General features: G+C 42.7%; 1 protein-coding gene across 4 annotated transcripts in view; it reads right to left on the bottom strand.

The window, feature by feature from the left end:
• VSNL1 (visinin like 1) overlaps nt 1-24,863 on the bottom strand; it is a 91,055-nt gene extending 66,192 nt beyond the window's left edge. The window contains exons 1-2 of one of the 4 annotated variants that reach the window (XM_074581906.1): nt 24,644-24,845; nt 23,964-24,125 (exon numbers count right to left, since the gene is read on the bottom strand). The gene's annotated coding sequence lies outside the window, so the exon portion shown is untranslated. Of the gene's footprint in view, nt 1-23,963; nt 24,126-24,643 lie in introns of those variants that run through there. The other 3 variants (XM_074581909.1, XM_074581908.1, XM_074581907.1) reach the window with 3 other exon arrangements.
• Between the last annotated feature and the right edge of the window lie 1,204 nt (nt 24,864-26,067).

Genomic DNA, 26,067 nt, shown 5'->3' with positions numbered 1-26,067 from the left:
TCTCTCTAATGATTCCAGAGGCTGGGAGTGACTTTGAGGATGATATAATCTCTTTCCTATTTCTTATACTTTTGCAATAAGGTATACAAACGGCTGCTAAGAAAAAACAAAAATAGCTTGGATGACAGGTAGAAAAATATCCTTTCTTTATAGTCAAGGCCATCTTCACTATTTAATTGCACCCACAGCATTTTTAACTGCAAAAATGCCCCGCAACTGTAGTATATGAATAGAAAATCTATAGTGGAATTGAAATCACCTGGCTGTAATGCTCACAAATTTTGGTGTCTACAGTAAGATCGTCATTTCGGCCAACAGAGACACAGTCATCTCCAGATAGGGATTCAGCAAGTTGATCTAAGACATTTCTCCTCGGATGGGATGAGTCATACTTTGGAGGTGCTGTTCTCTCTCCATTGACTCTCCAGACTATCATGTCTAATAATCACTGATTAAATTAGCTCTCCTGAATTTGTCTGATCCCTTTTTGACCACATTTGTATCCTGGTCTCCACAACATCCTGTGGTAATCAGTTTCATAATTTAATTAAATGATATACAATAATTCCATTGGTGACCCTATTTCTTGTACTGTGAGAAACAATGACTATTTCTTATTCCCCTGCTCCTCATCAGTCATGAGACAGCTAGACTCTGCCTAGACTATGCTCCATGTTCCTAACCAACTTTACTCTCTTTTTCTAGACTTTTTTTATGATTTTACTGACTCTTTATCATACAAGTGCCTATAATTACAGATAGGATGCTCCACATGCTTATACAGTAGAATATTTTTCTACTTCTGTCCTAGTATTTCCTAGCCATTTTAACTGCTATTTGTCATGAAGTGGTAATTTCAGAGATCTGTCCTCGGTAACGCCAGGTTTCTCTCCTGATCTCTACTAGTTAATCTATAATCATGAATATATTTTGTCCCACAGAAATTACCTTCCTTTTATTGCCAACAAATTCACCTGCCGTTTTATCTTCCCAATATTCAGTATTACATGACCATGCCGCAGCACTTTATAGTCAAATTTACATCTGACTGTTATGGGTAATCTCAAATTATATGCAAACTTTCTCACTTCACTAGTCAACTCCACAAGCCATTTATGAATAAGTTTCATTTTTTTTCCCCACTCTCCCTAAATTGTAAAAATGTGTCATAACTGGTTTTATGCCTGCTATCTCTTACATATTATATGTATATAAGTACTACAAATTACTTAGAAAATTCAAAACTAGACGGAAGATGTCTTAAACACATTGCCATCATTAAAGGCTAAAAACGTGATAAAATCTTTCATAGATTCACGTATTTTAACAACCTGGGAAGAAGCGTTGTGATCGTTCAGGACAGAAATAATAGAATTTCACACACAAATTCCTGGCCCATCTCCAGTGTTTGTCATTGAACAAGAGTACAGTTTTTAGACAGGCATCTGGTCTTGATTTAAAGCTTTAAAACAACAGGTAATCTACCAGGTCTATAGTTGGATCAGGCCCTGCTTATGCTAAATGCTGCACTGGTAGAGCTGTTAACTCTGTCTGGTGTGACAATGCTGGGGAGAAGTTAAAGGAAATGAAGGATACAGTTTAGGAATAAGGTAAACAGTGGAATAAAATAAAATAATAACAAAAAATCCCCAAATCTTCAAAACTCAGCAGCAAGACACACTGTAATCATAAAAGCTATTGTGGCACTCGCCAGGAGCTTGGAACAGCTAGTAAATCAAATCAGAGGACGCAATATAAAAACTGCCGGCTGCCAGAAGGCAAAGAATTGTTTGAGCTGGTTATAGTTGTAGCACTTTTTTTTTTCTTTTTTTTTTTTTTCTCCCTAAATTACTGCAAAAAGACTCAGTATAAAGAGAACGTGTTACAGAATCCCCTCTGGAACTAAACAAGACTCCAAATGATGGACTTTCGGTAGCGATATTTTTCAATCTCCAAGACAAAAGGGAATACAGAACAAATGATACTCAGGAAATCAGCCTGCTTTTTCATGGTGGAAAAAATCCCTTCATCTTTCCTGACCAGAGCAGCCCCATTACTAAGGCCAAGAAAAAGGGGAGAGGAGCCAGCGTATGTCAAGAAAAAGATTCAGGGAAAAGGATCAAAAAATCTCCTTTCTCACTTATAAAAAAGTGTATTATATTCTGTGGGAAAATGTGTGTATCTTGGAATGAAAAAATGTAGACTCCAAGGCAAGTGGTATAAGGAGCCAAATTTACAAAGACATGTAAGCACTTGTGTGTGTTTGGACCACTTGCTAATGTAGATGCTGTTATCTAATTGCCTTGGTTCATTTCTATTCAAGTAAGTCAAGGTGACGTTCAGTATAAATGTATCAACCCTCTCTCCGGCGGCTTGAGTGCTCTTATGAAATCTCACCAAATACCTAAATAGCTATGCAAATCTCATCTGAAGTACTTAGTCGCTGCATTGCCTGCTCAAAATGCAACTTAAACTCTGTCACCTCTACTTTCTAAGAATATGACACCAGCATACAAAGCAGGCCAGGCACTGAACTTCGTAATGCCGGACAGTGCATCCATGTCTTGTTTTATGTGGTACCACTTCTTAGCATTTTGAAGGTCCCAATTTCTCACACACTGCCACTGTGAAACATTCAGGTTGGCATTTGATTCTTCATAAAAATAGCCAGGCATATGAATAATCATATGCCATATTAATGTTAGTCCCGGGAAGCTGTGAGTGCCAAGCTGTGTGCACACATTAACAGAGTGGGGTAAGGAACGTACCTGAATAACGTAGTGAAATTATTGGCTATAATGTTGCTGAGAAACATCAACATGTATATAGATGTACACATGCAATAAATATAGGCTAAGCTGGTTTTATTATGCAGACGTGCTTAGCGTTAAGAGTGCCTACACAGTATTACCATGGCTCTGCAGTCAGACAGACGGTTAGGTAACAGTAAATTGATTGTGAATCTCAGCCCCAAGTTGTTCCTCTTTTGCTTCTTTGTCCAATCTTTTCCCTGCACCTTTGGCTTCCCCCCTTCCCTGGCAGTGCGCTTGCCAAGCCAGTCCCAGTAAAGCTCTACCAGCTCATCCTGACTCTTTCTCGTACTTTCGTTCCCTCCCTCCTTCCTACCTGGCTCTTATTCCCTACACAGTGCCAATTCTCATCACCCCTGGTGTTTTATCTGCACTTTTTCTTTTCCTTTTTTGGCTTTTCATCAGCAAAAGCAGTGAGAGCAGCGATGTTCATAGCATGCAAGGTGTATGCATAAGGAAAAAAAAAAAAAAGAGGTAAGCTTACTTAAGCTGCAGAGAAATTAATCTGGGCAAAATCTTATTGACAGTTAAACAACCTTGACATCTTCAGGCACAAAGATAACACAGCCACTCTCAAGGAGCGGAGAGGGATGGATGCCCAGGTTGCCAGCAGGGCTGTCAGCATCTCGCAGAGGGGCAGCCGCTGAACGGGAGGGACCAGGGGCAGGCTGTAGCATGTTTAAATGATGCTGCACGCCATACCATATTTGAGAGCATTTCATGTTAAAAAAACAGGTTGTAAAGCTAAGTGAATTATGCACCTTATAATTATGTTGTGTAAAGCTTTAACAACCCAAGGCAGCCATCTGAGAAACACCATGATTTACAGGCATGAGATGCAGGTGCAGGGAGAAAGGCAAGGCCGACACAAATGTCTCCCTCACATGCGGGCAAACGTGCGGGGTGCGTATGTGTATGTGCATGTGTATGCGTATGTGTACTCCTCCAACTACCCAAAATCACTGTGGACTACTCATCAGAGAAGACGCTCAGGGAGAGGAGCTGTCAGTGGGCAGGAAGAGCAGCAGAACCAGCTACGTTCATTAGCAGTAACGGCAAGTGAGACACGCAGCTTCACAATGTTTTCCGATCCCGAAGGGTCTTGGTGAATCTAATCACCCAAAAAGTGGAACAGGAGGAAGAAGCGTGGGAGGAGTTGACATCCCTAAGGGAAAAGATTAATTTTGACATCCTCAAGTAGAAAAAGAGAATTCAAACTACTGGGCAGAAAGGTTGTTACTTGCATTTTCTACATGTTATTCCATATCCCTTCTTCTCTTCTCAACGCTAACAAAGCAGCCTTGAGTGAACCTATTTGTGTGTCACTTGTAGCAGACATCACTGTCCACCCTTATCACCTAGGTTTCTAGGTGGAGGCTTGAAATGGGTTTGTTTGTTTGTTTTTCCCAGAACAAATGCAGAAATGAACAGGACTCTTGCTGCTGCCAGTCTGCCCCTGATAAAAGGATAAATTGGAAACGGAAAAGGGATCAGGGTCATAGATAACACTTGCAGTTGTACCTTCTCTTTTAAAAACCAGCTATACTTCTCAAAAACTTTTCAGAACATGTAGGAAAAACCTTTTTTAAGGTTAAGAGAAGCAATCAATTTGTTCATCTGCTCTGCTTGCCATATAGATCTATTGCCAAAAAAATAAAAAGGGAAAAAAAAATCTTAACTCTGACAGGCATGGGAAAGCCCTGAGGAGCTGCAATCCCCCAAACAATGAAACAATTACTGTCTTGAAGTTTCTATCAGATTAGTGCCTGCCACCAAATAAAGCTACTCAACAGTCTGCTCATTCTTCACCAACATCATACTTCCACCCTATGCCAGTATCCATGCTCCAAACTTTTTTGGAAACATTATTTTTCCATAACTTGAAAGAAGCTAGGCTGATTTATGACTCCGAGAAGCTGGCCAGAATCCAGAAGGACATCAAACTGCCAGTCTGTAACTTAATCTGTTTCCTCAAGAAACTGAATTAAATGTTTTTGGGTTTTTTTATTATTATTATTAATTATGACAGTAAATAACAAAAATCAGTCACAATTTTTAAAACTTTCATATGACCAGGGACAACAGAAGACTGAGCAATGTACTATTAATGCCAAACTATTTGAAATGATTGCAAAGAAAACCAAGAAAAGACTCCTTTTCTCTAACACAGCATCCACAAATCATACAAAGAATAATAACAGGGAAGTAGTTATATAGTCAGTAGCAGGGAACTTGATTAATCCGGGTTGTTTCTACCTGGGTGGTAGCCATTAGAAGTTGGATATCTAATCTAAAGTAGTCATCAAGGCTCCAATGCTCAACAGAGAGAAACAGGCACCCAATTCACCAAGAGGCAACTCATCCCATGCTAAAAGTGTATATACAAGGTAGTGGGATTAATTGCTTACTGGAGATGCCTACTCTTGTTTGACTAATGAGAAAGTCTACACAATTAGTTTAAACTAAACATTTAACTTCTAGACAGCTAGAACAGCATGAAAAAAAACATTCCACCCCTTGAGCTCAGACTGAGCTGACTCTCACAGTTCAAGGACAACTCTAGAGCCGACAGCCAGACTGACTTCAGTCCTCCTGACCCAAACCTAGGTACCACCTGGCTGGTGAAGTCCAGTGAGGAGGCAGTGGATCTTGGCTGAACTTGTGGGACAAAATACCAGCTCGATGTTACAGCAGCCCCTGCACAGACTCTTCCCAAGAAATTGTCTTTCTGCCAATACAGCCAGTGACCAACCTGTTTCAAACAGCTCTTTTTTTGGGTCCAGGTTTCTAACAAAAATCACACAGCTTTATGTTCTCTGATTTCTCTGGCCCTTGTATCGCCATTGTAATACTTTCATTCAGTTAATACGCTTCTCTTGGATGAAAAACGGGGGCTATGTTAACTTAATTATTTTTAAAGGTATTTTTAAGAGTTTTGACAGATTGATACCATTGACTTGCTGACACTTCCATGGGGAATGACTTAGTACCAACTGGCTCCAGTCCTTGGTAATTCATACATACGAAAGTACACAAGCATTTCTACAGTACTATATTTCTGCGATTCTATAAACTCATTTTGTATGAATGTATCAGTAAAAGGTAACTTTAGAAAATAGCATCTATCTGGTATTACATAAAGAATTAGTTGCAACATCCCCACCCCCTCTACAATGCTTGATTTCAAGCACCCAGAGATAGGTAGATATCTTGTAAGTCCTGCTTCTCCAAACAGCACAGGTCATTTTGACATTTTAAGAGGACTAAGTGACTAGGCATCTAAGCACAGTGTAAATTAATTAAATGGGTTGAAGCAAATCCAGTCACGCCCAAGGGACCCAGTTCAGACATCACATAACTCTCTTTACTTCCAGGTTTCATGAGATGTTTCTCTAGATTATTGCTTTTCTTAAAAGAATTGTCCTCTGAATATAGAAATGGCATGCAACAGTCGTTAACTTCAGCCTTAGTTAAGCTTCTTTGATTTGCTTTCAACCGTGACATACGCTCACTTTGTCCTTGCTTTTGCTCTCTAAAGCAGTTTATAAAACTTGAAAAAAGGACTGCTTTGTATCATATGGAAAATAACTGTGCTGTAAGGAACAATACCAAGGCTGAAAAGCCTAAAATTAGCCCTGCAAGCTTTGCTTTCATTGGCTGCGATGCGGCACATTCATATTGTCCCGATCCTACATTCTACCTCTTCTATTCTTGCGAAACACACTACTTTCTGAAAAACACTGAAGTTTAAAATTAGCAAACCTCTCTGATTCAAGGGTATACTGACCTTGATGATCGGTTATTTTGATCACATTCACCTTTAATAGTGAATTACAAGATCAGCTTATTTTCAAAAGCGGTAGCAAACAAAAAGCATTTGTAGAACAAAAAACTGAACATCTCTGAAATGGTGCCTGGAATAATCCTGTAATTTCCAGGTTCTTTTTTTTTTTCCCCTCCTAAGAAAACTCAAACACAAATCTGACAGCTGTATTTTTCTATCCTGAAGGCAAGCTAGGGAGGAGATATGTACTATATAAAGTGGCTGGTGCTGGGCGACATGGGGCTAACAGGGATAATTCAGTCATAACAGGATAGCATCCACCATATACCCATTCTCTTCTCAGTTACATCCATTCAGTTCCCACTGTAGTCAACAGGGGGAATAAATAAAGCAAAATGTATCCGAAAGGTCAACCTTCATGGTTTTTCAAATGAAGAAAGCCACAGAGAGGGTAAAGTGAAACCAATGCTAGCCACTGCCTTAAAGATAATGCAAGCTGTTGCTGGTGTAGTGTTTATTTTGAGTGTCTCCTCGTGGAATTTCAGGATAAAATATGAGATTGGCAGTCAGCCTGAAGGGGGTAGAGTCAGAGCAGTCCAATTTCAACAGACTATCAGGATGAACTGTTGGGAGTTATTTTACAGGTTTATGGCTATAGCTCACTCTGAAGCACAGTGTTATTAATATTTGTAGAACACTATGATATAAATAGCAAAACTACATCCACCACCTAGAGATCTGCAGTATGTTCTGACAGAGCACCTTTTAGATAACTATATACCATGAAATGTGCCACGAGTGCTATACCTGAGTTACAATACTAGATACCGATATAAGTGATGCAACACTTATCTACCCATCAAAAAATGATGATGTGGATCTCTAATGTAACACTAGCATTAACACCCTTAGGCACAGGATCAGGGGGTGATTTTCTGTCAGAAAACAGAATTCTAGTACTGTTACAGTGAACAAGGAGCCAAACAGTTTCTTGGAGTTAGGACCAAGGGAAGTCTAGACAAAGCTGGTCCTGAACTGCATTCAGTGTTTCCCACTGGAAAATGTGTGGCCATAAAAAGTAATGTTTTCAAAGTACGACAAAGAGCAGCCGGAGAACACTATTTATTTCATCACAATGATTTTGTCAGTATTTCCTAATGTTTCCTACACCCTGGAAACTGTGTAGGCTGTCCTTCAAGCTTCACCTACCCAAGCAGCAAGCTCCACGGGTCACACGGTGGCATTTCAGACACTTGGAAAAATAATTGAGGCTGTTTTCGTCACTGAGACAAAAGGGAGATATTAACCACCAACTGCCTCATGAGAGGGCTGTCACTGCACGGAAACCCTGAGAAAGGTAAACACACCTTTCTCAGGCCCAGGAAACTTTGTCCTGGTTCCAACCTCAGGATGAGGTAATTTCTTCCTGGGACAGCCCTTCTTTTGTGCCTGATTAAGCCAGGTAATTACCTCCTGGATTTTGCAGGTAGAAACATGATGTGCAATAAGTCCATTTATGGAGCTGTGGTTTCAGTCTCAGTCTTAGCTTTCTATTCTTCCATATAGAGAGTTGCTTTTATTGCCTTGATAACTGCCATCTTTCAAATTTCTGTAATTCTTCCAAACTCTTCTAATGATTCAATCACTACGGACATGACTATACTTGCATCTTAGTTCAGCCTAAAATCGGCAGTGGATATGAACTACAAAAGGTATTCCTGAGAAATTCAAGGTAATAACACTCTCATCCCTTTCTTATTCTTCAGAAAAGAACCTTATTAACGTAACTATGCCCATAGCTGCCCGGAGAAGCTGTGGATGCCCCATCCCTGGAGGTGTTCAATGCCAGGCTGGATGAGGCTTTGAGCAGCCTGGTCTAGTGGGAGGTGTCCCTGCCCATGGCAGGGGGTTGTAACAAGGTGATCTTTAAGCTCCCTTCCAACCCAAACCATTCTATGATTCTATGTTTCCAGAGAATAACAATTTTCTAGACTAAAAGTATCTACACATAGAACTATTTCGGAATAGCTTTTCCCAAAGAACATCAGGAACAGGTGAGCTCCTGTTTGCTATTCATTTTGCTACTTAAACATGAGCTCTCATTTTTCATAGAAGGTCTAAGATCCATGGACCTAGATACTTACAGAAAGAAATTTTATATTATTTATTATTGATTATAATGTATAATCAATAGTAGAACTCATTCTACTATGGGATTTTATTGGAAGTGCACTGGACATAAAAATGATCAAAATTGTTAAAGATTCTGAAGTGAGCCGTACAATCCTTTTAAAAATATTTAAATTAAATTAAATTTAAATTAAATTAAATCTATTTTAAAAGATTCCCCACAGATCCAAAGATCCCCGCACAAGCTATGCACACTAGTGCTGAATACTTCATAAACTTTATAAAGTCCATACTATACCATATAGAGGTTCTGCACAGAGCTTTGCAAATTTCTTTATGAATAATGTAGAGAAAAGTAAGTTGGGGTCTTCTGGTGCCAACTGACAGAGCAGAGGTAAAGGCATGACATCCTGAGTCTGTGTGTGAAATAGCTGAGTAAGAAACTTTTCCTCAAAGCTTCACACAGACCTCGGGGAAAAGTGAGGTTAAACTGATGTGGGATGTTTATTTCTTAGGAAAAACAGGTTATCATTCAAGTTATCCGTGGTGTCTTCAGGTCTTTATTCACTCGGCGTGTCTTTGTGGTAGGTACCAGCTGTCATTAGAGTGGTGGGTGCCGAGGCGAGTTGTGCGCCAGAGGGCTGGGGTGCCCCAGCTCCCAGGCACGTCCCCAGGTCGGCTCTCCCCAGCCCACCCAAGGCAGAGGTGGTGCCAGCAGGCTGTACCCACACCAGGTGCAGAAGCAGGACCCTAGCAGCATCCTCTGTGCTTTTCTCCACACCATCCACTCCCCAACCAAGGAAGTACTTATTTCACTCCAAAGCAGTCTAGACATGAGCTAATATATATAGAACGCAGATGCACAGGAGATTATTACCTGACACAAAACCAGAAGAAACCATCTGATAAGAGAAAAAAATTTAGACAGGTTGAGTAAGCTTCATGCTAGTGCATATATTCCTATCCTGATCTCCTTTTTGAACACCTACTTCATTTGCTCACCACAGAAAGAGTTGCTTGCTGCTTCGCAACAGCTGGATTCTGCCTTTCCACTACTTGAGGCTTGCTTTTATTTTGTCTGAGTTTAAGGATGACTGGGACAAATCCTTGCAGCAATGGTGGAGTGGAGGGAGCTGCCTTGCCTACCGATGGATGCCTGCTGCCCAGAAGAGAGGCAGGATGAGCACTGTTTGGTCCCTGGGAACAAGCAAAACTGCTGTGACACATTACGGCATGTGCTGTCAAAGTGCCTCGGGCAGAATAATAAGCGAAGTATCAAGTGACTTGAGCCCCTTCAGCTAGCCATGGGATGTAGTGCTATTCCAGCCAAAGTCCCACTACAGCTAAACCAAACCTTTAAATTTTTCATTTAGAGTGACAAAAAGTCCCATTGAATGGTCTGAAGCTACAGGAACAGAATAAAACTGGCAAGCTCTTTTGATGAAAAACAACCAGACTGTGGAGTTCTACTTTCAGAATGCACACCTAATCTGAAAAGTTTGCTGTACGAGCTCCAGAGTCTTGCTATGAGGAAAAAAAGTGTACAACCAGCTCTTACGTATGGCAGATTTTAATCTTTTGTCTTCCATAATGTGAATTTGGCTGACAGCACTTAATAACAACTTAATGAAGCCTGATGGAGTTGAATTGGCTTATATCCAGTGTAATTGGTGCTCAAGTGACTCCACTTTAAAATATTTTGCCATAATAATAAATGGGAAGTAATGATCACCCACAGTTGGCCAAAGAAATAGAGATTTTTCAAAGGAAAAACAGGCAACACACAACTTCCAGACCATTTCACATAAAATACGTACCTTTCCTTTTCTTCTGCTCTAGTACTTTTAAAAAAACTATTTTTACCAGGTGTCAGTCTTTACAGTGACACTCCTGTTCCCCTCTGAAACAAGCAAGAAGAGACAACAGCCACTTCTGCCAACTCTGACTGTAGTGACAAATCTCAGGCACAACCCATAGATTGGCAGAATGTAACCGGTTATGCCTGTTTACTGCACTGTACTGAGAAATCTTCACATTCCAGTTTATTCACAGTCAAAATGATTTCTAGGTAATGCTTCACACGTCCAAAGGGAAAAGCCACAAAGCCTGTTTAAAATGGAATTACGCTATAAATTATAGGAGAGCTCTACCATTTTATAGTCTGCCATAAAGCATACAACTGAGAAGAGGTCAGTTGTTGGCTTCTTTCTAAAGGATAACTCCAAATCCAAATGAGAAATTGATCTGGGACCTTATTTTTTCATGGTACATTGACAACCATGTGTGCATGAGCAATTTTCGTAGGTGTAGTGGAGTGCTGACACTTATATTTTATTATGCAAAAACCTAAGAAGAAAAAATATGTCAAGGACTAGGGCTAAACCGATAACTAAAACCGATGCAATAATTGTATGTAAATGTAATACAGTGATGAAATTATTCCAATGTAATTAAAACTCAGAGATAACAGAGATGTGAATCGTCTATCTACTTAAAGAGCTATCTACTTAAAGAGCCCAATCTGTGCTCTGCAGCCTACTTCCTCATCAGCTCTAGTCCAAGTGGATCTTCACTATCACACCACCACACGATTGAGATCTCAGCAGCAAAAGCATAGGAACCTGGGAAGATGTAAGTACCTGCTTATTGACACTTTATAAATATTCCAAAATTAGACTGGTGGTGGCCTAACCACTTAAGGTATACAATAATTATTACTTTTGGTTCATGAATACTTTTATTCCATTTTTAGTTCACCAACTACACACAAGCATTTGCTTCTGTAAGAATTTATAAGGACAGAAATATTTCTAAACTGCACTGTTTAGCTTAATACCAAGTACCTGAGAGAGCCAAGAGGAAAGACAAACCTCAGGAAGAGGTGACAGGCAGGCAATGATAACAACTCTGCATTGGACCCATTACTCCATGGGAAAACAATTATGTAGTGATTTTAATCTGACATAATCCAGTTCTGCTGCCAAAAAGGGTTATACCCTCCAAAAAAAACCTCTATCATATTTGGAAACAACTCCTTGCCTAATGGCTTGTGTATACTCTAGGGTTTGTATGGCGACGTGCAAGGTAGGATAAGAAAAAAGTGGCCATGCCACTTCACACAGAAAAGAAAAAAAAAGGTCACTTGGGTGAGTTAAACCACAAAAGAATAGTTTGTAATAGGGAAGCGAAGAAACAGGGAAAGCTTCCCTTTCTAGCAGATGCATGTGAGTCAGTGACCGTATCAACCCAGCCAGGAAAGGTTGGGTTGGGCTGGATGGAGAGCTCAGCCCAAGCTGGTGCCACCATTCATCCTCCCACTGCCAGGAACGTAGAATGTGGGGGGGTAATCAGACATCGTGTTTCACTCAGCGCAGACCAGTGTCACACCAAAAGTCCAAGCGGACACTGCTTTAATCCAAATTTCTAGGTCTGCATCCTTTTCAAAACCCAAACCTGAACACCCCACCAGCATCTCTTGTATTACTTGTCTCACTGCCAGACGCAGAAGACAATCATCAATATGGGAATGATACCTGAACTGTATGGGCAACTCTTCTGAGGAAGAGATTGGCCTCTGATGTATGGGACTGAAACACTCATACCTTATCAGTGAAAAATTTACACAAATGCCAAACATTTTCCCACATTGATTTGTAACAACTAGAAATACGATTTTTAAGATTTTACCCAAACTCTTTCAAATTAGCATGTCAACTCCCATGAAAGGAACTTCACTATAGCACTCTGATCAAGCAAATAGGTGAAACACAGTCCACAATTCACTATGAGAATCAGGGTGTTGGATTCCATCCCCTGCTTTGCCGTCAATTTTCGAAAAGCTTTTGGACAAGTCACGTTTCTGCCTCCTGCTTCATCATGTAATACGATGTGAATGAAATCGTGTCAAATTCTATAAATTTGCCGATACTGTAGGTGTCATATCCCGTTCAAAACTGACATCAGCAGTGAAAAACTACATGGCACATAAATACAAATGCAAAGCAATGAGCAACTTGTCATTTAAATACTTCAAAATCAGGGCCCCAAACTAACAGCTTTCTACTGCAGAAAAGCAGGATTTTTAAAAGCAACAGTTCAGTCATAAGATCAATGAATCATATGATGAGAGAACATATAAAGTCTTATGCAAATGCTTCACATTTTATTTTTCAATCCTTCTCCCCACTTAGTTTCATGTCCCAAACGCCTCTAGTCGAGCAAATTCCCCCGCACCCACACAGAACTTGCTGCCAGAGGGAGCCTGCACTGGGGGTGTTTCTCTGGTCATTTTTAGGAGTTACTTGTATGGGACTTAAAACCATCTCAATTACCCTTCTTCTTCCCCAACAGCTACATCTATCACCCATCTCACACATACATATAAACAAAGTTAGCTCAGCTCAGCTAGCTAGCTATTGGCATCTCAAGAACACTTCCTCTGATCACCTAATTCAGTGATTGCCTTTGCCTTAGCACAGTTCTCATACAGCTTGCGTACCGTCACATATGACGCAGTTCAGAGAAAAGTGGCAAATATCAGCTGGATCTATTACTAAATTCAGTTTTTCCTGGCAACTCAGTTTCTCCCAGCAAAGTTTTCTCACAACACCTATGAATTGTGAAAAGTGGTGAAACTGTTCAATTTCTTTTCCATTTTCCCCTTTTGGGAGAAGTTCTCCACTCCTCAGTCCCTCAGTCTTTCTTAGATGGTGACACCTGTACCTTCTGCTGTCTTCAAATGATATCCTACTCCTTTTCCTCACTTCCCCCTTCCTTTTCAATTCGTTTTAAATGTCTTCTCCCTAGGACTGAAATCCTCGCAGATCTGATCCTGCCTACATCTCTGACATGATTCATGATCACACCTTCTTTTCCCCAAGTCTCGTCTCCTTTAGGCTACAAGCTTGCTGAACACTTACACCTACATTTCCAGTCAACTCTGTGTGTTCAAACCACCGGATTTTCCCATGTATTTAAATGTAAACACCTGCAGAAGTGTTTTAGTGGTTTAGGATGTACTTTACACTATTCAAATCCATTCCTTGATCCAATTTTTCAACTGAGGATCTGACTGCTCAGCTCACAGAATGAGTCCTTGTATTTGTATGGCATTGGACTTTGGTCCAGCTACTTCAGGGTGGGATTGATTTAGAAAAGGAATTTCCAGTTCACATCCAACTCGATGGAAATTTTTAATAATGAAGCACCATCAAGTCATCCTTACATTTGCTCCTAAATATTTCCAAAATGTTTGCGCTTGTCAACAGTGCTGCTAATGCCACTGCCCACTGGTGGCATACATTTCCTTTCACTGTACAACCACATCTCTTTGCACCATGGCCAATTACCATAGCATGGGTGACACACGGTGAGTTTGCCTATATAACTTGTGTGAATTTAATCCTTTTTTTTTTTGTTTGTTCTCCAAGATTCAACATTTATAGAAGAGTACACATTACCCAACTGCCTAGAGTGATACCACTAACTTAAATCATTCAGAACAAACTAAAAACTGCTAATTTCTGCAGACTTGACAGTATTTTCAATGGAAAACAAACATATAAACCTGAAACGGCTACCAGCTGCTGTGTAGGTCTTACCAGAATCGGTAATCTCATAAATTACTATTCGGAGTGACAAAATGTAGAGGGAATATGGTAGTTGTCTTGCACAGCTTCGGATGTTGAAACCCTTCTGAGCATATCAGTGCTTACAACAGCAAACGGTTGGGTTTACTGGGCAACACTGACAATTACAATCTCCAGAAATCTGTTACATATAATCCCAGAACAACCTTGACCGTTTGATGAACTATTTCTTTTATCTGGAGATGAACTGACATTGATATATTGTTATTGGTCATCACTAACACACTCATGTTGGCAACAGGGAGATGCATACACCTGAAACGAGTCACATATTGCACACCTTGCAATTTATATGGAAGAAAGTGGAATTTCCAAAATATCTTTCTGTCTCCTCAGCTGACTACGGAATATGAGACACCCACTAAAACTCACGCCATAGTTGCATACAGGTATTTTTCACATATTTGAAGCAAATGAAATTGCAGGATTTAATTTTTTTTAATTAAAACAACAGCAATAGAAAGCAATGACAGGACTGTCTGATCCTGAAATATGAATTACTTTATTATGTTATATTTTACATGGATTTCTCATGCAACAATTCAGAACCTTGTTAACTTGTTAACATTTATTTATAATTGCGTATGATGAAAAAATCTACATTCAGTGAAAAATATTTGAAGGAGGTACTAAAGTAATGTATCTCATGAGTAATAGCAATTAACTTGCAAACAGTTCTCTAGCTCATTCTTGACTAAAGAAAGCAAACTGCTTTGTGACTGAAGAACTCGCATTAATAGATTTTGTTAAGCTAATTAATAACATAGATGTTATGGCATTATGTGATATGTACGTACTACAGGAGGACCACTGATAGCAGTATGTAAACATAAAAAAGCGGAATATGTTATGCTAAATTATTGTAACATTTTCAGTCTCCTACATCTTCCTAAGTCAACATTACACAACCCAGAAAAAAATAAATTAAAAGAAATACATAGGCTCCAATCCTACTGCACAGATTTACAAGAAGCTACATAGTGGGCTTTGCCCTAAGATATGGAGAGTGAGGGCACTGAAGGGCGAGATTCAATGGACAAAGCAGACAGACACACAGACAGAACACAGCAGTATTCAACATCTGCTCACATCGCACTGCAACTTCTACAGGCTGCTCTTTGAAAATATCCATCTAGAGATACTTGGATCCAAACCCAGCTGTTCAGAAGGTGTTCTAGGCTGCATCTACATGGCAGCCCCTGCAGCTGGAGCACAGTGTGTGCCTGGGCCAGTTTCAAACCCTCTGGGTTTGCCACTGCGAACAGACCCGCCAGGGCAAGGCAGAACGTGGTGTGGGCTATGTAACTCACCCAAGGGCAGGGTGAAGACCTGAGCACATAAGCCATGCTAAGCGCTCTACTGCTGCGTCTGGCTTGCTGCGGGTACATCACATACCTGGTTTAGAGCGAGTTTGAGTATGTCAGCATACTTCATTCACAACCGAGTGACGGCAGAATAAATGTATCCTAATTAGCTTTGCAGGCGATGGACTCAGTCGCTGCTTTCAGACATGGATTGCTTCAAAGGCACACCACAAAATCCCTGAACATGCACCTTATCTTTCTGCACAGGTTGTATTTACAACATCTCCTATGTGTTGTTAAAATTTTAATAAAAATATTTACCTTTATAGCACTGTAAATATACATACAGCTGCACTTTCAAGAACATATACAAAGGCCAGATCCTTGCTTTATAAAGCCCACAGTTTAAAAAACAAACAGAAATCCACAGTTAAATTGCAAGATGAAGAAAGCATCCACCATGGTGAAACATGCACAGCCAGGTACTCTTAAGGAGAGGGAGACTCTTAGGCAACAGGAGCCTGTTGGAGCAGAATCAAAGAGAGGAAGCAGAGCCAGAGAGGGAGGAAAAAAAGGATCAGTAAAAGCTGAAGGGTAAGATAAGATGCAAGGCAGGGTTAGTACCTGCTGACACTTCAGGATTACATTCTCACATAACAGAGTGGGAAGCCCAGATGAATAATGTTCACTTCTTAAACCGTGTAGAAACTAATATTACTTATTGATCTGTGTTTCAGTCACACCTCTTTGCGGCAGGCACTTGAAAACAACACAAAGAATCGTAACCCCTTCCAACCCTCCTATTTCCCTAGACAAGAATTAAAATAAATTAAAAAAAAAAACATTGAACTTAACAGCTAAACACTCGCCCAATATGTTACACAGCAAAAGACAGCACTTGTAAACAAATTTTTTAATGAAGAACAATAAAGGCTACTTTGTGATCTACTTACCATACCTGAGAAGGAAAGTGGAGCCTTAGTAGCTACTCCTCTTAAACACTCTGGCATTTCAGTAATACAGTTGTATCATCAGAAATTCATTGACAGAAGGCGGCAGGCATGTTTTAGGTATTTATATGGGAAAAACAGTTTGTGATTCTTTGACTCTTCTCATTTAAGGATGTATAATATAAAATTTTAATAAGGTAAAATATCTAACATTCTGATTTCAAGGCCAAAAGCATGCTAATCTTCTAAATTTTGTCGTTCGGCATGAACGCCAAGGACCAGATTCCAAGCCCACTGGAGCACATAGCAGAGCGTCATTTGACCTTACAATGTAGTTGATGTGATCAGATCCGAGAGTACTAACATATCCAAGTCAGATGCAAAAAAAACCCACATGAAAAATACAAGTCAAACTTAGTTAGAGGGGATCTGAAGATTCAGTCCTTTTGAATAAATCACTCTGGTTTGCAAAAATCGTCAGTATGATCCACTGTTTCACATATCAAACTAAAATTCCTTTTCATACTTTCAAACTGAAAGCCTGTTATGCAATTCAAGACAGGTATTTCAACACTATTGCTGAAGGTCGGTACTCCTTTGTATCATTTGAAAAAAATATATGTTTAAAATGAAAAATGACTGCTTTTAAAAAGTACAGTATATATTCTGTTGTAATGAAAGCACATCGACTATAGCGATATCGGCTGGATATCAGCAATACTTTAATAGATAAATTTTTGCGGTGTTATCCATTACATAAGCCGATTTTATTTTCAGTGCTAAGGCCTTGTTCTTTTTCACTAACTTTTCAAAATCAGATTTTTTTTTCTATGTATATCAATTTCTATTAAAAAAACAAAAGCATTTTAATTCAAACTACTAACTAATATCCCAGATTTCGTTCTCTGAGTCTTCAGTTACTTTGCATTTCTAAATATAGCAGATAAGAGCACACAGAAATATGCTGTATTCTAAGAGCTTTTATAAACAAGATGTTCTAATTTTAGAGGACTCCATTCAGAATAAGGTCTAATTAAATACACAGATATTCTCCACAAAAAGGATAATACTCAGCTCTCCTCACTGCCATTTAATTCCGTCTTACAGTGAATGATTTAATATCTATTTCTGAGTAAAAACTTTTTTAATAACTGGATCACTAATCTTTTATATAAAAAAAAATAATTTCCAGTAATATACTGCCTTTGTGAAATACTAAAACCAAATCATAGATACTTTATACACACCTGACTCAACAGCTGATGTATTTGAGATTAATATTCTTTCAACTGCTTTAGGGATCGATTGGCTCAAGAACTGGTAATGAAGTCCAGAACCAAGACGCGAGGTTTATGTTTTAATACTAAGGATAATTAACTATTAGAAAAATTTAGGGAGAACTGAGATAAATTTTACATTGTCTGTGGTCTTTAAATCAAGACTTATTTTTTTCCCCCAAAAAAACACGTATGCGGTTCGTGAACAGGAGACTGGGTAGAGGTATCGCTGAATCAAATGTTATGGATTCTGATAGACACTTGGCTAAAATTCTCAGTATTATCCCTTGTATAGTTAAACATTTATGAATCTGAAAGCTTTCACCTCTAGAACACAACTTCCTATTTAGCTACAAGTTAAAACTAATTAAAGCAATTTTCATCAAAAGGTTTAGAGCCTTAATTTATTAGCCTAAAAGCCCCGTAATTTACCGTCACAGCTTTTATTCCTCAGTATACATTTTGACTTGTACAGTGCTGACAGTGTATTCTTCATCAAAGTTTGAACAACCAAGGTAATCCCATTGGTTGCTGTTATCATTCTGGTTGCTTCAACTCATCAGGAGTTAAACAAAATTCCAATATCTTCTTATGCCTAATTATGGTATGAAAAAAACTCAGTAGGAAAAAAATAAAACTCACAAGTTAATAGGACATTTATAAGTCTTACCATCCTGGATCTCAGTTCTTACATTTTTTCATCAATGAACTTTGAGAAGGTCTAAGTTAGTGAACAAGAAATAGGTATAGTGCGTCGTTCTGGTATTTAGTAAACTATACGGTGGAACTGCATAAAAATAATAATGCTTTTCTGAAATCATCAATTATTTAAAAATAAATCAGGTTTAAGTCAAAAGTGATTAAAGGTAATTTTAATCAAAAAGTTTAGTGTCTCATATATATTAGCGTAAAAGCTACAAAATCACCATTATACCTTGGTTTTTCTCTGGACATCAATTTAGATTCTTGCCATGCTGACTGTGTAGATATTCTTCCTCAAATGGCTTTGTGATAAAAAAGAAAGTGAATTTAAAATTTTTTATCTTCCTAGCAGGAAATTATTTTATTAAAATTATCTTAAAAGAGCCACTTGATTACCTCAAATTATCACTTCTCGTGACTTCAAAAATCTTAAGTTGTTGACAAACTCAAGAATGTATCAAACTCTTGCTCTTTTAAAACATTGAAACTGGGGAAGCTACAATATGTTTTGTTAAATCCGTAATCTGGAATTGAAAAGGTGACTTAATGGGGTTTATCCTGGGCAGAAAAATTTTCAATAAGATTTGTAATACTTCTTCCTTTGTCCTTGATATCGGTTTCAGAATACATCATGTTTAGCTCAACAAAAGATGCATTTGTCATCTCACTCCCAATGAACACTCTTTATTTCAATTAACTGTGGTTTTACAAGGTATTTTACAAAACATATTCTGTTCCTTACCCTCCTCGGGGGAATAATCACAAAGAAAACCAGCTTGATATTCTCATAAACACATCAGTGAAATTGAGTATCAAGTGATTTCTATCTTTTCCTTCTCCTCAACTGCCTCCTTGAAACTACTTACTTTTTTACAACTTTCATCTCTGAGACCATCTTTAATAATCTGCCTTAATTTCCTACATGTGTATTATTGTCCTTTGGGTAATATTCATATCTAAATGCGGAAAAGCTCCTGAAAGCAGAGACCCTGTGGATAGTGTCCACATACAGTTTAAAACACAAATTGAAAAAATGCATATATATACACTTAGCAATTTAAAACACAACTTAAAAAGCAATATAGATTTGAAGCGCTACCCAGAGATTTTGTATTCCACGAAAAAGTAAAGTATCCTCTTTATCATCTGTTTCATTGTCTTTGAAAAGGATTATCACCATTACTCTCAGAGCAATAGTATAAAATTCAAAAGTTAAGAGTCTCTCTTTCTATGAATGAAGACAAGAGTTGGAGCTGAGGTAAGAAAGCGCCTCCCAGTGATGGGAGCCCATCTGGATCCTCGCATCTTACATATGCTCACAGCCTGTGAGCCTACTCATGCTGTATTCCTGTATCAGGCAACGCTTTCAGCGATGCCACGTAGAGAAGCCATGCAGTAAGTCATGCTCTTTCCTGGGGATTACGGGAAATAAACAGTGAAGAAGATCATTGGTAATGAGAAAAGAGATCCAAAGATGCAATTAAGGCACACAAAGATCAGAGACGAAACAAAATTATACTCCAAAGGAAGAAAGAAAAAGGCAACGGATGTATAGAACGGCAAAAGGTATGCAAATGCAGGTAACGTGGACCCACAAGAAAACGGGGAGAGATGAAATGATCTAGGTTCATTACAGAGAGTTCTGAGTCAAAATTAGGCATGAGCAATAATGCAGGAAGACCACACGGTCACGGTCGCTCTTCTCTACCGGTGTAAGACAAAATTAAAGGAAAGTGCAGAACCTATTGGCAGTCAAAACCACCCTGAAACAAGCTTCTTTTTAGACCTCTCTAATGACAAAGGGTATTTAGCCCAAATCTACACTGGCAAAACAATATGCATTAAAAACAAAGGGAAGACCAGTGCTGAAAATGACTGACATCACAGGCAAGGAGTACAGTTTCTCATGGTAAGTGCTATGTGTTTCAATTCTAAGTACTATAAAAACAAATTCTCCTATCATATTTTGAATTCGCTAACTCTAATTTCAACTAGTTTACATTGCTGTATAATTAAAAATTAGAGGGATTATTTGCCCAAGTGACGTAAGCTTCTGGAAATCCACACGAATCTGCAAAAATTTACAGAACTGAATAACTAAAGTATGAGGGTGAGGCACAGATATGATATAAAAACCACACGAATTCACAGTACAGCCAGACATAAAATTAAAATTTGAAAACTGAAAAACAGAACCAGAACCACAGCTTGAAAAGTAAACAATTTTGGAAGCTTTTGCAACAAAGTTCATCATATTCATGTGTTTGTGAAAAGGAATACATATTCATAGATTTAGATCCTGCCTGTTACCTATATGGAGAGTACGGACAGAAAGAAAAGTCAAGAGGGGTCTACCATCCTAACGCACTCAAAAGAGAAGAGTGGGAGCTGCAGGAGTGCAGTATTGCATCCTGTTCCCCATTCCCTGGAGAGGGTAAGGGCTGGAAGGCACGCCAGGATCCCCAGCGCGCTGACGGAGATGCTGCAGTCAGCAGGATCTCTCACCGTGGAACATGTGCGGCGCCTTTTCCAAATAGCACCAAAGCTAGCTTCACTGCATTGCTCCCGTCCTACACAGACAGCCTTATTTCAGCAAGCTGAACCGGCAGCCTTCTGCTCTGCTCGGCTCTGCCCTGTCCATCCCATCGCATCCCAGTTAGACTTTGCCTTACCATTCCAGCCAGAGCAGAATTTTTCTTCTGGCTGGTACCATAGTGTGGTATCAGCTATGACTCTTCTGGTATATTACGCCAGGGGAGTGCACACAGGGAGCTGTAAAAAGGGACTGAGAGCAGCGGGGACATCTCCAGCGTTTGTTCTGCGGTGGTGACATTACGTAATGCTGTGACAGTCTGAAGCAGACGCCGCTCGACGACATGGCTGATGTGCTGTCAATGGCTGGATGTTCCGGAACACGAGGCACGAAAAAATCAGTGGAAAATCAGTGGTGTAATTCTATATATGGGTGCGCATGCGTATGGGGCAAGAAGATTGGGCAACCTAGAAAACTGATTAAATATTGCAGTTTTATGTCAGGAAAGTTTGTGGCTAAATTCCTTTTCAGCCCAATGGGGTAAGGATTCAGTCCTTAATTAAAAGGCAGGAATAATACACAATGAAAATTAAGAACATGTTTCTTTATTTTTCCTTGACAGCAGCATTAGCCCAGGCTACTTTATGCTTTGTTTGAATGAAGAAGCAAAATGTAATTAAAGTTTTAATTAAAATTGAGCAGAGTCCACAAATCTGAAATGGATAGTGCTGTTCTAACACTGTACTGGAAGACCTTTCAAGTAAACTGATGTTCTTAAATGAACTGCGTTCTTTAAAAAAAAAAAAAAAAAAAAAAAAAAAAAAGGCATTCTGTCAAGTAAAAGGGTACTAGTGAAAACTAATGAGTCTGGAAATGTGTCATAGAAACAAACTACCACTAGGCATGTATTCTGAAAGGGACAGTGAATATGTATTTTACGAAGACTGAGCTTCTTCACATACTTATTCTTCTCTGAAGGTGAGGATTCTGTTCTTTATCATATTACGGTTAGTAAATATGTGCATCTTCTTCATAAAGAGGTGGTGGTACCTTTGAAAGCTGAACTTTTTAATATACGAAGGAAGAGAACACCTATCCACAGTAACACTCGCTACAAGATATTGCTAAAAATACTTTGCTGGGAGAATTGTTGGGAGAAGTACCTGTATCTCTTAAACACATCTGTTACATTAACATCTGTACAAGAACATGGAATTTATTCGTACATTTGGCCTTTTGCTAATTGGCCGAGGCTCTGGCGTGCAAGTAACCGCATCTCAATTTTAATTACCCCGTTACCTGCACAGTTTCTTTGTCAGCCGAAAAGCTTGGCGGTGCAGGGAACCGCCACCCCCCTCCCCTGGATTTGCGGAGCTCTTTCGGGCGGTGCGGGATTTGGGAGCGCGGTTCTTCCCCCCCCTCAAAGGCGGATGCGGGGGCTCCGACTGCCCCGAGGGCTCCGCACGGCCGGGCTCGGGCTCCCCCTCCTCGTCCTGGGAAGGCGGAGAGCCCCATCCCGCCTCCGAAAAGCCCCTGAACGGGCTCCTCAGGGGCGGGGGCGCTGTCTGCAGTTGTATAAGATCATTCCATTCCCGCCCCCAATCTCCGCCCGTTTCTCCTCACGTCGGGGGCCGGAGAAGCCAAGCCAAGGAAGGGGAGTACCGGGAGGATGGGGACGACACCCCAGCTAAGGAATGAGTTTGGGGACAGGATGCAGAAGGAGGCGGGGGGGGGGGGGGGGGGGGGACGGACACAAGACACCTTGCAGGTGACTTCATGCAGGGAAGGGACCGCCCGGCTCGGGGGGAGGGTGGCGTTCCCCAGTGGGGAGAGCAGGAGACTCCGGGGCGGGGGGGGCGGGGGGAGCTGGGGACACCCCCGGGAGGAGGAGGCGGGAGGGGGGGCAAGCCTGGCACCGGCAACCCCGCAAATGGCAATGAGGGACTCCAGCTGCTCGGGGGGGTGGGATGCGCAGGAGGGAAGGCAGCGCTGTGGGAGGGGGGGGCAGAGGGTGGGCTGGGGGGGACCCACGGCGTGCGGGAGGCTGCTGGAATGCCCCCCCCCGCCCCCCCCCGGTGCTGCCTTCCCTTTCCCGCATCCCACTCCCCCATGCGGGGTGGTCGTGGGGAGAGCCCCCGTGTCCCGGTGCGGTACCCCGGTGCGGTGGGAAACCGTCCCCTGCCGCAACTCCATGCCCAGCATACTACGGGGATCCGGTCCTTCCCGGGAGGACGTGGGGAGAAATTTGGGAAGAGGACGGAAAAGAAGCACCCCCGGATCACCTGCAGGCATGTCCGCCCACTCGGGGACGGAAAACTCATTTTCAAGCGGTGTTTGCGCGCAAAGTTGCGCCGGCCAGGCTGCCCCACCCCCCCTCCTCCTCCACGCTCCATCCATCCATCCATCCATCCATCCATCCATCCGCGGCCGCGCACGCCCCCGCAACTCCTCTCCGCGCAAAACGCCTCGCTTTCCCCGGCGGCTGCTCACGATCTGTCTCAGCCTGCTCCTTCTTTTGTTTTTTTGATCTCTGTAAACGAAATTCTCCCTCCCGTCGTCCGTCTCCTTTCCCTCCTCTTCCTCCTCCTCCTCACGCCTTCGCGGGGGCGGGGGGGGAAAGAAACCGGCTTGGATGTCACCTCAGCTCCTCTTATCTCCCCCCCCTCCATTTTCACCCCAAATGATGCCCCACTAAATAGCGGGAGCCCGGCAACCGCACCGACCGCGCGGGAAGGGGCGAGCGCACCCACTTCCCAGGCGGTCCTCACATGGCAAATGAAATAAAACACCAAAGTAAAAAATAAATTAAAAAAAAAATCTCTTACAGGCAGTAAGAATATCACTAAGGCGATCGCGAGGATCGGGAGCGCTTCTGCCTTCCCCGTGGGTGTGATGACCTTGCGGGGACTGCTCCCGCTCTTGGGTTTCACACGCTCTTATTTTTGGTGGTGGTGGTGGTGTGGGGGGGGTTGTTTTGTTTTCCCCTCCTGGGAAAAAAAATAATGTCCTTTTCGCTCTCTCTTTCCAAACGAAGCAGAACGCCCAAAGACTTCCACTTTCACTGTCACGTTTCCAAGCGCAAATTCCGAAGCGAGGGGCTCAAACGGCCGCTCCTGAGGCGGCGGGTGCTTGTACCCCGATAGCCGTGGGCTCCGCTCTCCCGTCCCGCAGCACCCCACGGCCCAGCCGCTGCCGACAGGATTTCCCTCCCTCTCGCCCGGGAAACAGCAACTCCCGCGCACGGAGCGGCCGAGACGAACGGCGAACAGCAACTTTACCGGCGAGGACGATCCCCTCCCGGTGACCGCACCGCGCCTCCATCCCCGCCGCCGCCGCCTTCCCGGGTGGAAAAGCCCCGCGCGGGGCAACCCCGAGGCAGCCTCGTCCCTCCCGACCGCGCCGCCGGGACGGGCAGCTCCCCCGCCGGCACTTCGCCCGGTGCCGACCCCGCAGCCCCCTTCGTCGTCCCCCCCGCCCCGGTTTCCCGCCGCCGGTGCGCACTTACAGCTGGGTGCTGAGAGCTGTCCGCGGTGTGGAGGAAGGCGAAGGGGTCCCGCCGTGGGGGGAGGGGGGGTGCTGCGGCCGGAGGGACGGCGCCTCAGGGACGGCGCCTCACTGCGCGCCCGCCCGCTCGCGCCGCAGCTCACTCCGCGCCGCCGCCGCCGCGCGCGCCCCCGCTCCGCCCCGCGCGCCGCCCGCCCCGCACTGCAGACCGCCGCCCCGCGTCCCCCCCCGCCCCCGCGCACGCGCGAGCATGCGCGCGGCCGCCGGGGGCGTGAGGGAGGGGGAGCGCGGGCGCGGCGGGTCGAGACGTGGCGGCGGCAGTGGCGGGGGTGATGGGGAACAGCGAAAGGGAGGGATGGAGGGACGAGGGGGAGCCCCGGGGAACACGGAACCCGCAGGAGCTCCCTGCCCGGGGGTCGCGGGCAGCTGCCGCCTCGGCGGGGTGGCCTCGGAGTCGCTGCCGGTGACTCGGAGCAAAACGGCGGCACGGCCCCGCGGCCTGCCCCGCCGCACCCCGTGCCCGGCGTCGACCGTAGCCATCGTGCGTGTGCGGGGACGTGAGCCTGCCCTGTGGGCTGCACGGTGTTGGGGCTGGCTCTGTTTAGTGTCTTTATCAGTGACCTGGGCGAGGGGATTGAGTGCACCCTCAGAGTAAGTTTGCAGACGACATCAAGGTGAGTGGGAGCGTTCATCTGCTTGAGGGCAGAAAGGCTCTACAGAGTGATCTGGACAGGCTGGATCAATGGGCCAAGGACAATGGTATGAGGTTCAACGAGGCCAAGTGCCGGGTCCTGCACTTGGGTCACAACAACCCCATGCAGCGCTCCAGGCCTGGGGAGGTGTGTCTGGAGAGCTGCCTGGTGGAAAAGGACCTGGGGGTGTTGGTCAACACCTGGCTGAATATGAGCCAGCAGTGTGCCCAGGTGGCCAAGAAGGCCAACAACATCCTGGCCTGTACCAGGAACAGTGTGGTGAGTAGGACTAGGGAGGTGATTGTCCTCCTGTACTCAGCACTGGTGAGGCCCCATCTCAAGTGCTGTGTCCAGTTTTGGGCCCCTCGTCACAAAAAAGACACTGAGGTGCTGGAGTCTGTCCAGAGAAGGGCAACTAAGCTGGTGAGGGGTCTGGAGAAAAGCCTTATGAGGAGCAGCTGAGGGAACTGGGGTTGTTGAGCCTGGAGAAATGGAGACTGAAGGGAGACCTTATTGCTCTCTGCAACTACCTGAAAGGAGGTTGCAGAGAGCTGGGGGTCGGTCTCTTCTCCTAAGTAACAGGCGATAGGACAAGAGGAAATGGCCTCAAGTTGTGCCGGGGGAAGTTTAGATCATATGTTAGGGAAAATTTCTTCACGAAAAGGGTTATCAAGCATTGGAACAGGCTGCCCGTGGAAGTGGTTTGATCACCATCCCTGAAGGTATTTAAAAG

The sequence above is a fragment of the Larus michahellis genome, chromosome 3 (genome assembly GCF_964199755.1).
Source record: "Larus michahellis chromosome 3, bLarMic1.1, whole genome shotgun sequence".
In the NCBI taxonomy this organism is placed as follows: Eukaryota; Metazoa; Chordata; class Aves; order Charadriiformes; family Laridae; genus Larus; species Larus michahellis.
This window is presented reverse-complemented; position numbering and strand designations above follow the sequence as displayed.